Here is a 12871-nt window from a genome sequence, read left to right on the forward strand (position 1 = left end):
CAGAACGCATCTCTGCCTACGTAGATCAACACCTTCAACCCATTACATGCAGTCTCCCATCCTTCATCAAGGACACCAACCACTTCCTTGAACGCCTGGAATCCTTACCCAATCTGTTACCCCCAGAAACCATCCTTGTAACCATTGATGCCACTTCCTTATACACAAATATTCCGCACGTCCAGGGCCTCGCTGCGATGGAGCATTTCCTTTCACGCCGATCACCTGCCACCCTACCTAAAACCTCTTTCCTCATCACCTTAGCCAGCTTCATCCTGACCCACAACTTCTTCACTTTTGAGGGCCAGACATACCAACAATTAAAGGGAACAGCCATGGGCACCAGGATGGCCCCCTCGTACGCCAACCTATTCATGGGTCGCTTAGAGGAAGCCTTCTTGGTTACCCAAGTCTGCCAACCCAAAGTTTGGTACAGATTTATTGATGACATCTTCATGATCTGGACTCACAGTGAAGAAGAACTCCAGAACTTCCTCTCCAACCTCAACTCCTTTGGTTCCATCAGTTTCACCTGGTCCTACTCCAAATCCCATGCCACTTTCCTTGACGTTGACCTCCACCTGTCCAATGGCCAACTTCACACGTCCGTCCACATCAAACCCACCAACAAGCAACAGTACCTCCATTATGACAGCTGCCACCCATTCCACATCAAACGGTCCCTTCCCTACAGCCTAGGTCTTCGTGGCAAACGAATCTGCTCCAGTCCGGAATCCCTGAATCATTACACCAACAACCTGAAAACAGCTTTCGCATCCCGCAACTACCCTCCCGACCTGGTACAGAAGCAAATAACCAGAGCCACTTCCTCGTCCCCTCAAACCCAGAATCCCCCACAGAAGAACCACAAAAGTGCCCCACTTGTGACAGGATACTTTCCGGGACTGGACCAGACTCTGAATGTGGCTCTCCAGCAGGGATACGACTTCCTCAAATCCTGCCCTGAAATGAGATCCATCCTTCATGAAATCCTCCCCACTCCGCCAAGAGTGTCTTTCCGCCGTCCACCTAACCTTCGTAACCTGTTAGTTCATCCCTATGAAATCCCCAAACCACCTTCCCTACCCTCTGGCTCCTATCCTTGTAACCGCCCCCGATGCAAAACCTGTCCCATGCACCCTCCCACCACCACCTACTCCAGTCCTGTAACCCGGAAGGTGTACACGATCAGAGGCAGAGCCACGTGTGAAAGCACCCACGTGATTTACCAACTGACCTGCCTACACTGTGATGCATTCTATGTGGGAATGACCAGCAACAAACTGTCCATTCGCATGAATGGACACAGGCAGACAGTGTTTGTTGGTAATGAGGATCACCCTGTGGCTAAACATGCCTTGGTGCACAGCCAGCACATCTTGGCACAGTGTTACACCGTCCGGGTTATCTGGATACTTCCCACCAACACCAACCTATCCGAACTCCGGAGATGGGAACTTGCCCTTCAGTATATCCTCTCTTCTCGTCATCCGCCAGGCCTCAATCTCCGCTAATTTCAAGTTGCCGCCACTCATACCTCACCTGTCTTTCAACAACTTCTTTGCCTCTACACTTCTGCCTCGACTGACATCTCTGCCCAAACTCTTTGTCTTTAAATATGTCTGCTTGTGTCTGTATGTGTGGATGGATATGTGCGTGTGTGCGAGTGTATACCTGTCCTTTTTTCCCCCTAAGGTAAGTCTTTCCGCTCCCGGGATTGGAATGACTCCTTACCCTCTCCCTTAAAACCCACTTCCTTTCGTCTTCCCCTCTCCTTCCCTCTTTCCTGATGAGGCAACAGTTTGTTGCGAAAGCTTGAATTTTGTGTGTGTGTTTGTGTTTGTTTGTGTGTCTATCGACCTGCCAGCGCTTTTGTTCGGTAAGTCACCTCATCTTTGTTTTTATATATAATTTTTCCCACGTGGAATGTTTCCTTCCATTATATATATATATATATATATATATATATAGACAGGATACTTTCCGGGACTGGACCAGACTCTGAATGTGGCTCTCCAGCAGGGATACGACTTCCTCAAATCCTGCCCTGAAATGAGATCCATCCTTCACGAAATCCTCCCACTCCACCAAGAGTGTCTTTCCGCCGTCCACCTAACCTTCGTAACCTGTTAGTTCATCCCTATGAAATCCCCAAACCACCTTCCCTACCCTCTGGCTCCTATCCTTGTAACCGCCCCCGGCGCAAAACCTGTCCCATGCACCCTCCCACCACCACCTACTCCAGTCCTGTAACCCGGAAGGTGTACACGATCAAAGGCAGAGCCACGTGTGAAAGCACCCACGTGATTTACCAACTGACCTGCCTAAACTGTGATGCATTCTATGTGGGAATGACCAGCAACAAACTGTCCATTCGCATGAATGGACACAGGCAGACAGTGTTTGTTGGTAATGAGGATCACCCTGTGGCTAAACATGCCTTGGTGCACAGCCAGCACATCTTGGCACAGTGTTACGCCGTCCGGGTTATCTGGATACTTCCCACCAACACCAACCTATCCGAACTACGGGGATGGGAACTTGCCCTTCAGTATATCCTCTCTTTTCGTTATCCGCCAGGCCTCAATCTCCGCTAATTTCAAGTTGCCGCCACTCATACCTCACCTGTCTTTCAACAACTTCTTTGCCTCTACACTTCCACCTCGACTGACATCTCTGCCCAAACTCTTTGTCTTTAAATATGCCTGCTTGTGTCTGTATGTGTGGATGGATATGTGTGTGTGTGTGTGTGCGCGCGAGTGTATACCTGTCCTTTTTTCCCCCTAAGGTAAGTCTTTCCGCTCCCGGGATTGGAATGACTCCTTACCCTCTCCCTTAAAACCCACATCCTTTCGTCTTTCCCTCTCCTTCCCTCTTTCCTGATGAGGCAACAGTTTGTTGCGAAAGCTTGAATTTTGTGTGTATGTTTGTGTTTGTTTGTGTGTCTATCGACCCGCCAGCGCTTTCGTTCGGTAAGTCACCTCATCTATGTTTTTATATATAATTTTTCCCACATGGAATGTTTCCCTCTATTATATATATAATAGAGGGAAACATTCTACGTAGGAAAAATATATCTAAAAACAAAGATGATGTGACTTACCAAATGAAAGTGCTGGCAGGTCGACAGACACACAAACATACGCACAAAATTCAAGCTTTCGCAACAAACTGTTGCCTCATCAGGAAAGAGGGAAGGAGAGGGAAAGACGAAAGGATGTGGGTTTTAAGGGAGAGGGTAAGGAGTCATTCCAATCCCGGGAGCGGAAAGACTTACCTTAGGGGGAAAAAAGGACGGGTATACACTCGCGCACACACACACACACACACATATCCATCCACACATATACAGACACAAGCAGACATGTTTAAAGACAAAGATTTAAAGACCAAATATGTCTGCTTGTGTCTGTAGATGTGTGGATGGATATATATATATAATATATGTGTGTGTGTGTGTGTGTGTATGTGTGTGTGTGTGTGTGTGTGTGTGTGTGTGTGTGTGTGTGTGTGTGCCCTATATATATATATATATATATATATATATATATATATAGGGTCATGGGTAAGTTAATACGAACAGCATAGTGAACACATAATTGTACCCAAGAGAGACACAAAGCCCACACCTGCCAAAGTAGTACAAGTTTATATGCAACTAGCACCTCAGATGATGAATGATGAAGTGATTGAAGAAATGTATGATGCGATGAAAGAAATTATTTAGATAGTGAAGGGAGACAAAAATTTAATGGTCATGGGGAACTGGAATTCAATAGTAGGAAAAGGAAGAGAAGAAAAAGTAGTAGGTGAATAAGGAAGGGGGAAAGGAATGAAACAGAAAGTTGCCTGGTAGAATTCTGCACAGAGCATAATTTAATCATAGCTAACACTTGGTTCAAGAATCATAAAAGGAGGTTGTATACATGGAAGGAGCCTGGAGATACTGGAAGGTCTCAGATAGATTATATAATGGTAAGACAGAGATTCAGGAGCCAGGTTTTAAATTATAAGACATTTCCAGGGGCAGATGTGGACTCTGACCACAATCTATTGGTTATGAACTGCAGATTAAAACTGAAGAAACTGCAAAAAGGTGGGAATTTGAAGAGATGGGACCTGGATAAACTGAAAGAACCAGAGGTTGTAGAGAGCTTCACGGATAGCATTAGGGAATGATTGACAAGAATGGGGAAAGAAATACAGTAGAAGAAGAATGGGTAACTCTGAGAGATGAGAGATGAAATAGTGAAGATAGCACAGGATCAAGTAAGTAAAAAGATGAGGGCTAATAGAAATACTTGGATAACAAAAGAAATATTGAATTTAATTGATGAAAGGAGAAAACATAAAAACGCAGTAAATGAAGCAGGCAAAAAGGAATATAAACATCCCAAAAATGAGATCGACAGGAAGTGCAAAATGGCTAAGCAGGGAGGACAAATGTAAGGATTTACAGGCATATATCACTAGGGGGTATGACATATGCCACCTACAGGAAAATTAAAGAGACATTTGGAGAAAAGAGAACCACCTGTGTGAATATCAAGAGCTCGATGGAAAACCAGTTCTAAGCAAAGAAGGAAAAGCAGGAAGGTGGAAGGAGTATACAGAGGGTCTATACAATGGCAATGTACTTGAGGGCAATATTATGGAATTGGTAGAGGGTGTAGGTGAAGATGAAATGGGAGATATGATACTGTGTGAAGAATTTGACAGAGCACTAAAAGACATAAGTCAAAACAAGGCCCTGGGAGTAGACAACATTCCTTTAGAACTGTTGATAGCCTTGGAAGAGCCAGCCATGACAAAACTCTACCATCCGGTGAACAAGATGTATGAGACAGGCAAAATACCCTCCGACTTCAAGAAGAATATAGTACTTATAATCTGAAAGGAAGTAGGTGTTGACAGGTGCGAAAATTACCGAACTATCAGTTTAATTAGTCACGGCTGCAAAACACTAATGTGAATTCTTTACTGACGAATGGAAAAATGGTGGAAGCAGACCTCAGGGAAGATCAGTTTGGATTCTGTAGAAATGTTGGAACACGCGAGGCTCTACTGACCCTACAAATTTTCATAGAAGTAGATTAACGAAAGCCAAACCTACATTTCTAGCATTTGTAGACTTACAGAAAGCTTTTGACAATGTTGACTGGAATACTCTCTTTCAAATTCTGAAGATGATAGGGGTGAAATACAGGGAGCGAAAGGCTATTTACAATTTGTACAGAAACCAGATGGCAGTTATAAGAGTCGAGGGACATGAAAGGGAAGCAGTGGTTGGGAAGGAAGCGAGACAGGGTTGTAGCCTATTCCCGACGTTATTAAATCTGTATACTGAGCAAGCAGTAAAGGAGATAAAAGAAAAATTTGGAGCAGGAATTAAAATCCATGGTGAAGAAATAAAATCTTTGAGGTTTGCCGATGACACTGTAATTCTGTCAGAGACAGCAAAGGACCTGGAGGGGGTGTTGAATGGAATGGATAGTGTCTTAAAAGGCAGATATAAGATGAACATCAAGAAAAGCGAAACGAGGATGGAATGTAGTCAAACTAAATCAGGTGATGCTGAGGAAATTAGATTAGGAAATGAGACACTTAAAATAGTAAATGAGTTTAGCTATTTAGGGAGCAAAATAACTGATGATGGTCGAAGTAGAGAGGATATAAAATGTAGACTGGCTATGGCAAGGAAAGCATTTCTGAAGAAGATAAATTTGTTAACATTGAGTATAAATTTAGGTGACAGGAAGTTTTTTCTGAAAGTATTTGTATGGAGTGTAGCCATGTATGTATGTGCAACATGGACGATAAATAGTTTAGACAAGAAGAGAATACAAATTTTCAAAATGAGGTGTTACAGAAGAATGCTAAAGATTAGATGGGTCGATCATGTAACTAATGAGGAGATACAGAATAAAATTGGGGAGAAGAAGAATTTGCAGCACAACTTGATTAGAAGAAGGGATCGGTTGGTAGGACATGTTCTGAGACATCAAGGGATCACCAATTTAGTATTGGAGGGAAGCGTGGAGGGTAAAAAACGAAGAGGGAGACCAAGGGATGAATACACTAAGCAGATTCAGAAGGATGTAGGTTGCAGTAGTTACTTGGAGATGAAGAAGCTTGCACAGGAAAGAGTAGCAAGGAGAGCTGCTCTCAAACAAGTCTGTGGACTGAGGACCACAACAATAACAGCCATGCCGTCCTTTCTGTAGCAGCTGGTGATCATGCTGTAATGTGTTTATGGCACATTGTAGATATCACACTAAAATCAAGTCATTTCTCTTTGAATTTGAGCTGTAAAATACCACAAAAATTATTCCATTTCTCTTCAGATGCAAGCCGGCAACAAAATAAAACAGATAAATACATGTTATTTAGTGTTCCCTCAATGTAAAGTAACAAATTTGGCCAACTCTTCATGAAAACCTTGATTTCCAGCCAAGTGAATCATTCGATGCCTCTACATGATGTATGCACAATGTACCAAATCTTAATGAGCACAATTTGTAATGTTTTTAACTGACTACATGAATGGAAACTGGTACATTAAGTACAGTTATGATGAATTACAAAGAAATTTTCATGAAATACAGTTTATATTAAAAATCATGTTCAGCAAATGTGATGATGATGATGATGATGATGATGATGATGATGATGAGGTCCCATACTCCGAGGAGCGTAGGGGACGATGTGGGACACCGCTGTACTAGGCAAGGTCCTAGTGGAGGTGGTTTGCCATTGCCTTCCTCTGACCATAATGAGAATGAATGATGATGATGATGATGATGATGATGATGATGATGACGACACAAACAAAACCCAGTCATCTCGAGGTAGCAAAAATCCCTGACCCCGGCGGGGTATCGAACCCGGGACCCCGTGCACAGGAAGCAAGAAAGCTACCGCAAGACCACGAGCTGCAGACTCAGCAAATGTTAACAAATACTAAAACTAACCTTTATAAATTTTATGCAGGAAATGCTAATTGTTATTACAAATCTGCAAAATACATAAACCTGTAATATGTTAGCAACCAAATCCAACCTGTAATTAGAAAGCTTATTACGTTTTGTGGACAAAGTATTCTTGTGGAATTGCATTTCTGTGTTTTGAAAATGTCAGCCATATTATTTGGACTTGTTTATTATTCTGAGATGATTGTAATGATTTCTAAACTCAAACTATGTAACTTTTTCTGGAAAATTTTGCAACCTTTAATTGAAAACTTCTAAATTGTTGTGTTAAACAATGTAAATATTCATGCTTCCATTACTGAAAGGTTTACATGGAACAGCACCAACAGCCACGGGGGGCTCAGTTTTGTCATAGATTTTGTGAAGTTCAGTGTTACTAAAGATTTTGTCGGGCTCAATGTGACATCAATTATAGTGTGAATAAATAGGTTGTAAAGCAAATTAACTGCTTCGGCTGCATCATTTCAATACAGTTGATTAACAAAACACAAACTGCCTGACAGTGAATCTAGGATCTACTTTCAGGAGCAGTTATCTGCAGCAAAGGGATGCATCTGATCTTCAAAAATCGGCAATTAAAATCTGAATATTTACCTTTGTAGTCCAACAAAGTGGTTACATTACATCCGCAATAACTAGGAACCAGTGTCGAGTGTTGAAATGATGGTCAGCCACACTACGATCAACTCTCAGAAGGGCACAGCTGCCCATTTTCAACTGTGCATGCCCTAATGTGATGTCATCCCTGCTGGTTCTGCGGGTGCCACATTGCTCACAGATTCAGGTCAGTATTTTAATTTGAAAGTGTGTCTCAAGTATTGTGCAAGCAACATGGAAAATTATGTAGATGATCTCCTAAAGAGGCCCTTTTCCAGTATATCTTTGGAGGAGAAAGTGGAAGTTAAGGAGTTACACAGATTTACCCCAAATTTAAATCTAACAAGATGAGAGCATGGGACAGGATCACCAGTCTGGCTCAAACTATGTGAGTAGCAGGAGGTAGATGACCCTCTCAAGTTCCTAGCATATTTTGCCTGAGTACACCATAGGAAAAGGTCAAATGCTCTCTAAAGATTTACAAATACAGTATGAAGGATTTTTTTTTTTTGCAGTACTTCATATATTGGTGCCATGGCACAATGGTTAAGCATTCTGACAGGCTATTTGTCAGCTCAGATTCAAACCCCGCTGCTACAATACGATTCTTTCATTTCTCGCAATGTTAAACTATTAATTATAAAATTTGAATATATTTAAACAGCTAAGTTTATATACATAAAATTAATATTATCAATATAGTTATGTTTACTACACTTGTAAGTCAAAAGGCTATAGATAGTGCTAAAACGGCGAGTAGAGAAGGAAATTTAGTATGAAAACATGTAGCGATTCAAGAATTTCGGTGTAAATTCTAGAACCACTCAGCCCTCTACAGTCTTGAACACACGATATTTTAGAAGTGAGTGTGGTATGATAGAATTCTACCTACTGCGCGTCATATGTTTGTGTATGTGCAGGTTTGAAATTCAGTAGCGAGAAGAATGTAGACATAGTGGTCGAACGGCAAAGACAAGTACTTGTCAGCGATCCATGCAAGTTTTAGTGAAAGTGAACAGAAGCACCATGGAGCTTCTATGTTATTCTGTGCTAATTGTGTCAGTAACCGTTGTTATAATAATGAGAACAGTTGAGAAGGTACTCTTGAAAAAAACTTTTGTCTTAGCCTTGTTCAAGGGATGACATGTATTATGGTTCATGTTGAGACTGGACATGGTGTTTAAGCCATCTTTCTCTTATATGTAAATTAGTTTGTTTCTGATGGTTGGAGACACGAGAGGCTTACTAAACAGTATATATTTATGTGAAGAATGGGATTTGTAAAATGTCTTAAGTTCAAATATACGTTGTTAGATGAAGCAAATGAAACTTTGTAGAGAGTTTGCAGCAGCAGGCTATCCAGCAAGGAAGCATATCAAGTAAGTCATCTCATAAAAGAAGTGGAAAATTGGGTATCTACTTCACACTTAAATTGTCGTCCAAAGTCGTTAGAAGCATACAAAAAGGGTAGGACCTGTGGATGTAATGTTGACAATGCACTTTTCTGCTTTCTATGTTTGTTGGGAGGAGGGGCAGCAGCCTTTTCAGTAGTTGCAGGGGCAACAGTCTGGATGATTGACTGATCTGGCCCTGTAACACTAACCAAAACGGCCTTGCTGTTTTGGTACTGGGAACGGCTGAAAGCAAGGGGAAACTACAGTCGTAATTTTTCCCAAGGGCATGCAGCTTTACTGTATGATTAAATGATGATGGCGTCCTCTTGGGTAAAATATTCCAGAGGTAAAATAGTCCCCCATTCGGATCTCCGGGCAGGGACTACTCAAGAGGACATTGTTATCAGGAGAAAGAAAACTGGTGTTCTACAGATCGGAGCATGGAATGTTAGATCCCTTAATCGGGCAGGTAGGTTAGAAAATTTAAAAAGGGAAATGGATAGGTTAAAGTTAGATATAGTGGGACTTAGTGAAGTTCGGTGGCAGGAGGAACAAGACTTCTGGTCAGGTGAATACAGGGTTATAAATGCAAAATCAAATAGGGGTAATGCAGGAATAGGTTTAATAATGAATAAAAATAATAGGAGTGCGGGTAAGCTACTACAAACAGCATAGTGAACGCATTATTGTGGCCAAGATAGACACAAAGCCCATGCCTACTACAGTAGTACAAGTTTATATGCCAACTAGCTCTGCAGATGATGAAGTAGTTAATGAAATGTATGACGAGATAAAAGAAATTATTCAGGTATTGAAGGGAGATGAAAATTTAATACTCATGGGCGACTGGAATTCGAGTGTAGGAAAAGGAAGAGAAGGAAACGTAGTAGGTGAATATGGATTGGGGCTAAGAAATGAAAGAGGAAACCGCCTGGTAGAATTTTGCACAGAGCATAACTTGATCATAGCTAACACTTGGTTCAAGAATCATGAAAGAAGGTTGTATACATGGAAGAACCCTGGAGATACTAAAAGCTTTCAGATAGATTATATAATGGTAAGACAGAGATTTAGGACCAGATTTTAAATTGTAAGACATTTCCAGGGGCAGATGTGGACTCTGACTACAATCTATTGGTTATGAACTGTAGATTAAAACTGAAGAAACTGCAAAAAGGTGGGAATTTAAGGAGATGGGACCTGGATAAACTGAATGAACCAGAGGTTGTACAGAGTTTCAGGGAGAGCATAAGGGAACAATTGACAGGAATGGGGGAAAGAAATACAGTAGAAGAAGAGTGGGTAGCTTTGAGGAATGAAATAGTGAAGGCAGCAGAGGATCAAGTAGGTAAAAAGACGAGGGCTAGTAGAAATCCTTGGGTAACAGAAGAGAGATTGAATTTAAATGATGAAAGGAGAAAATAGAAAAATGCAGCAAGTGAAGCAGGCAAAAAGGAATACAAACGTCTCAAAAATGAGATCGACAGGAAGTGCAAAATGACTAAACAGGGATGGTTAGAGGACAAATGTAAGGATGTAGAGGCTTATCTCATGAGGGGTAAGACAGATACTGCCTACAGGAAAATTAAAGAGACCTTTGGAGAAAAGAGAACCACTTGCATGAATATCAAGAGTTTTGATGGTAACCCAGTTCTAAGCAAAGAAGGGAAAGCAGAAAGGTGGAAGGAGTATACAGAGGGTCTATACAATGGCGATGTACTTGAGGACAATAATATGGAAGTGGAAGAGGAGGTAGATGAAGATGAAATGGGAGATATGATACTGCGTGAAGAGTTTGACAGAGCACTGAAAGACCGAAGTCGAAACAAGGCCCCGGGAGTACACAACATTCCATTAGAACTACTGAGGGCCTTGGGAGAGCCAGTCCTGACAAAACTCTACCATCTGGTGAGCAAGATGTAGGAAACAGGTGAAATTCCCTCAGACTTCAAGAAGAATATAGTACTTATAATCCGAAAGGAAGTAGGTGTTGACAGGTGCGAAAATTACCGAACTATCAGTTTAATTAATCACGGCTGCAAAACACTAATGTGAATTCTTTACTGACGAATGGAAAAATGGTGGAAGCAGACCTCGGGGAAGATCAGTTTGGATTCGGTAGAAATGCTGGAACACGTGAGGAAATACTGACCCTATGACTTATCTTAGAAGAAAGATTAAGGAAAGGCAAACCTATGTTTCTAGCATTTGTAGACTTAGAGAAAGCTTTTGACACTGTTGACTGGAATACTCTCTTTCAAATTCTGGAGATGACAGGGGTAAAATACAGGGAGCGAAAGGCTATTTACAATTTGTACAGAAACCAGATGGCAGTTATAAGAGTCGAGGGACATGAAAGGGAAGCAGTGGTTGGGAAGGAAGTGAGACAGGGTTGTAGCCTATTCCCGACAGTATTAAATCTGTATAATGAGCAAGCAGTAAAGGAGACAAAAGAAAAATTTGGAGCAGGAATCAAAATTCATGGTGAAGAAATAAAAACTTTGAGGTTTGCCGATGACATTGTAATTCTGTCAGAGACAGCAAAGGACCTGGAAGAGCTGTTGAATGGAACGGATAGTGTCTTGAATGGCGGATATAAGATGAACATCAAGAAAAGCAAAATGAGGATGGAATGTAGGCAAACTAAATCAGGTGATGCTGAGGAAATTAGATTAGGAAATGAGACACTTACAATAGTAAATGAGTTTAGCTATTTAGGGAGCAAAATAACTGATGATGGTCGAAGTAGAGAGGATATAAAATGTAGACTGCCAATGGTAAGGAAAGCGTTTCTGAAGAAGAGAAATTTGTTAACATCGAGTATTGATTTAAGTGTCAGGAAGTCGTTTCTGAAAGTATTTGTATGGTGTGTAGCCATGTATGGAAGTGAAACATGGACGATAAATAGTTTAGACAAGAAGAGAATAGAAGCTTTCGAAATGTGGTACTACAGAAGAATGCTGAAGATTAGATAGGTAGATCACATAACTAATGAGGAGGTATTTATTAGAATTGGGGAGAAGAGGAGTTTGTGGCACAGCTTGACAAGGAGAAGGGACCGGTTGGTAGGACATGTTCTGAGGCATCAAGGGATCACCAATTTAGTACTGAAGGGCAGCATGGAGGGTAAAAATCGTAGAGGGAGACCAAGAGATGAATACACGAAGCGGATTCAGAAGGATGTAGGCTGCAGTAGATACTGGGAGATGAAGAGGCTTGCACAGGATAGAGTAGCATGGAGAGCTGCATCAAACCAGTCTCAGGACTGAAGACCACAACAATAACAACATGTTTTTTACTTGGGAACAGTGATGTGAGGGGTACAGCAGGAGTGTCAGAGGTAGGATACATTGATAGGAAGATTTAGTGGCAATATAACACAATGCACTTGATCTAAGTGCATTGGTTAAAGCTAACAATATTAAGTCGCACCTATCATGACAACATAATGAAACACAATCTGTTTATTTTTGTAATGCTGTAGCATATTGGTAAAATATTGCACGAGCTGCCACTGCTTCCCCTTCCAGCACTTGAGCAACCTGCTAAGTTTTTGATGCATTCAATTCAAGTAAATGATATTTGGATTGCAGGCATGCTTTCTGTAAATTTTTTGAGCTTTTATTCTTTTTGGAAATGCTACTGCACATTTGGCATCAACAAATCCAGTTCTGTAGCAATTTTTGGTCTGAATGATTTGGTTTGCAGAACTGGTACTACCACAACTTCTCTAACGCTCTCCCATACAGTACGCACACATCCTCTGTAAAGCATCAGCTGCTTCTGTGTTTTGCACTTAGAATTTGAATATATTATACTGATATGTTTTCCAGATGTTCCATCTATTAACAGGGTGAATAACATCCAAGTACACTATATTACTGTAGTTAA

The 12871-nt window shown here is 41.2% G+C and overlaps 1 protein-coding gene across 1 annotated transcript in view; it reads right to left on the bottom strand.

Annotated features, from left to right (window-relative positions):
* The window catches only part of LOC124545165 (DNA-directed RNA polymerase III subunit RPC2), a 192022-nt gene that overhangs the window by 53424 nt on the left and 125727 nt on the right, over positions 1-12871 (bottom strand). The window lies entirely within an intron of this gene.

Source organism: Schistocerca americana, chromosome 8 (assembly GCF_021461395.2).
Source record: "Schistocerca americana isolate TAMUIC-IGC-003095 chromosome 8, iqSchAmer2.1, whole genome shotgun sequence".
Classification (NCBI taxonomy): Eukaryota; Metazoa; Arthropoda; class Insecta; order Orthoptera; family Acrididae; genus Schistocerca; species Schistocerca americana.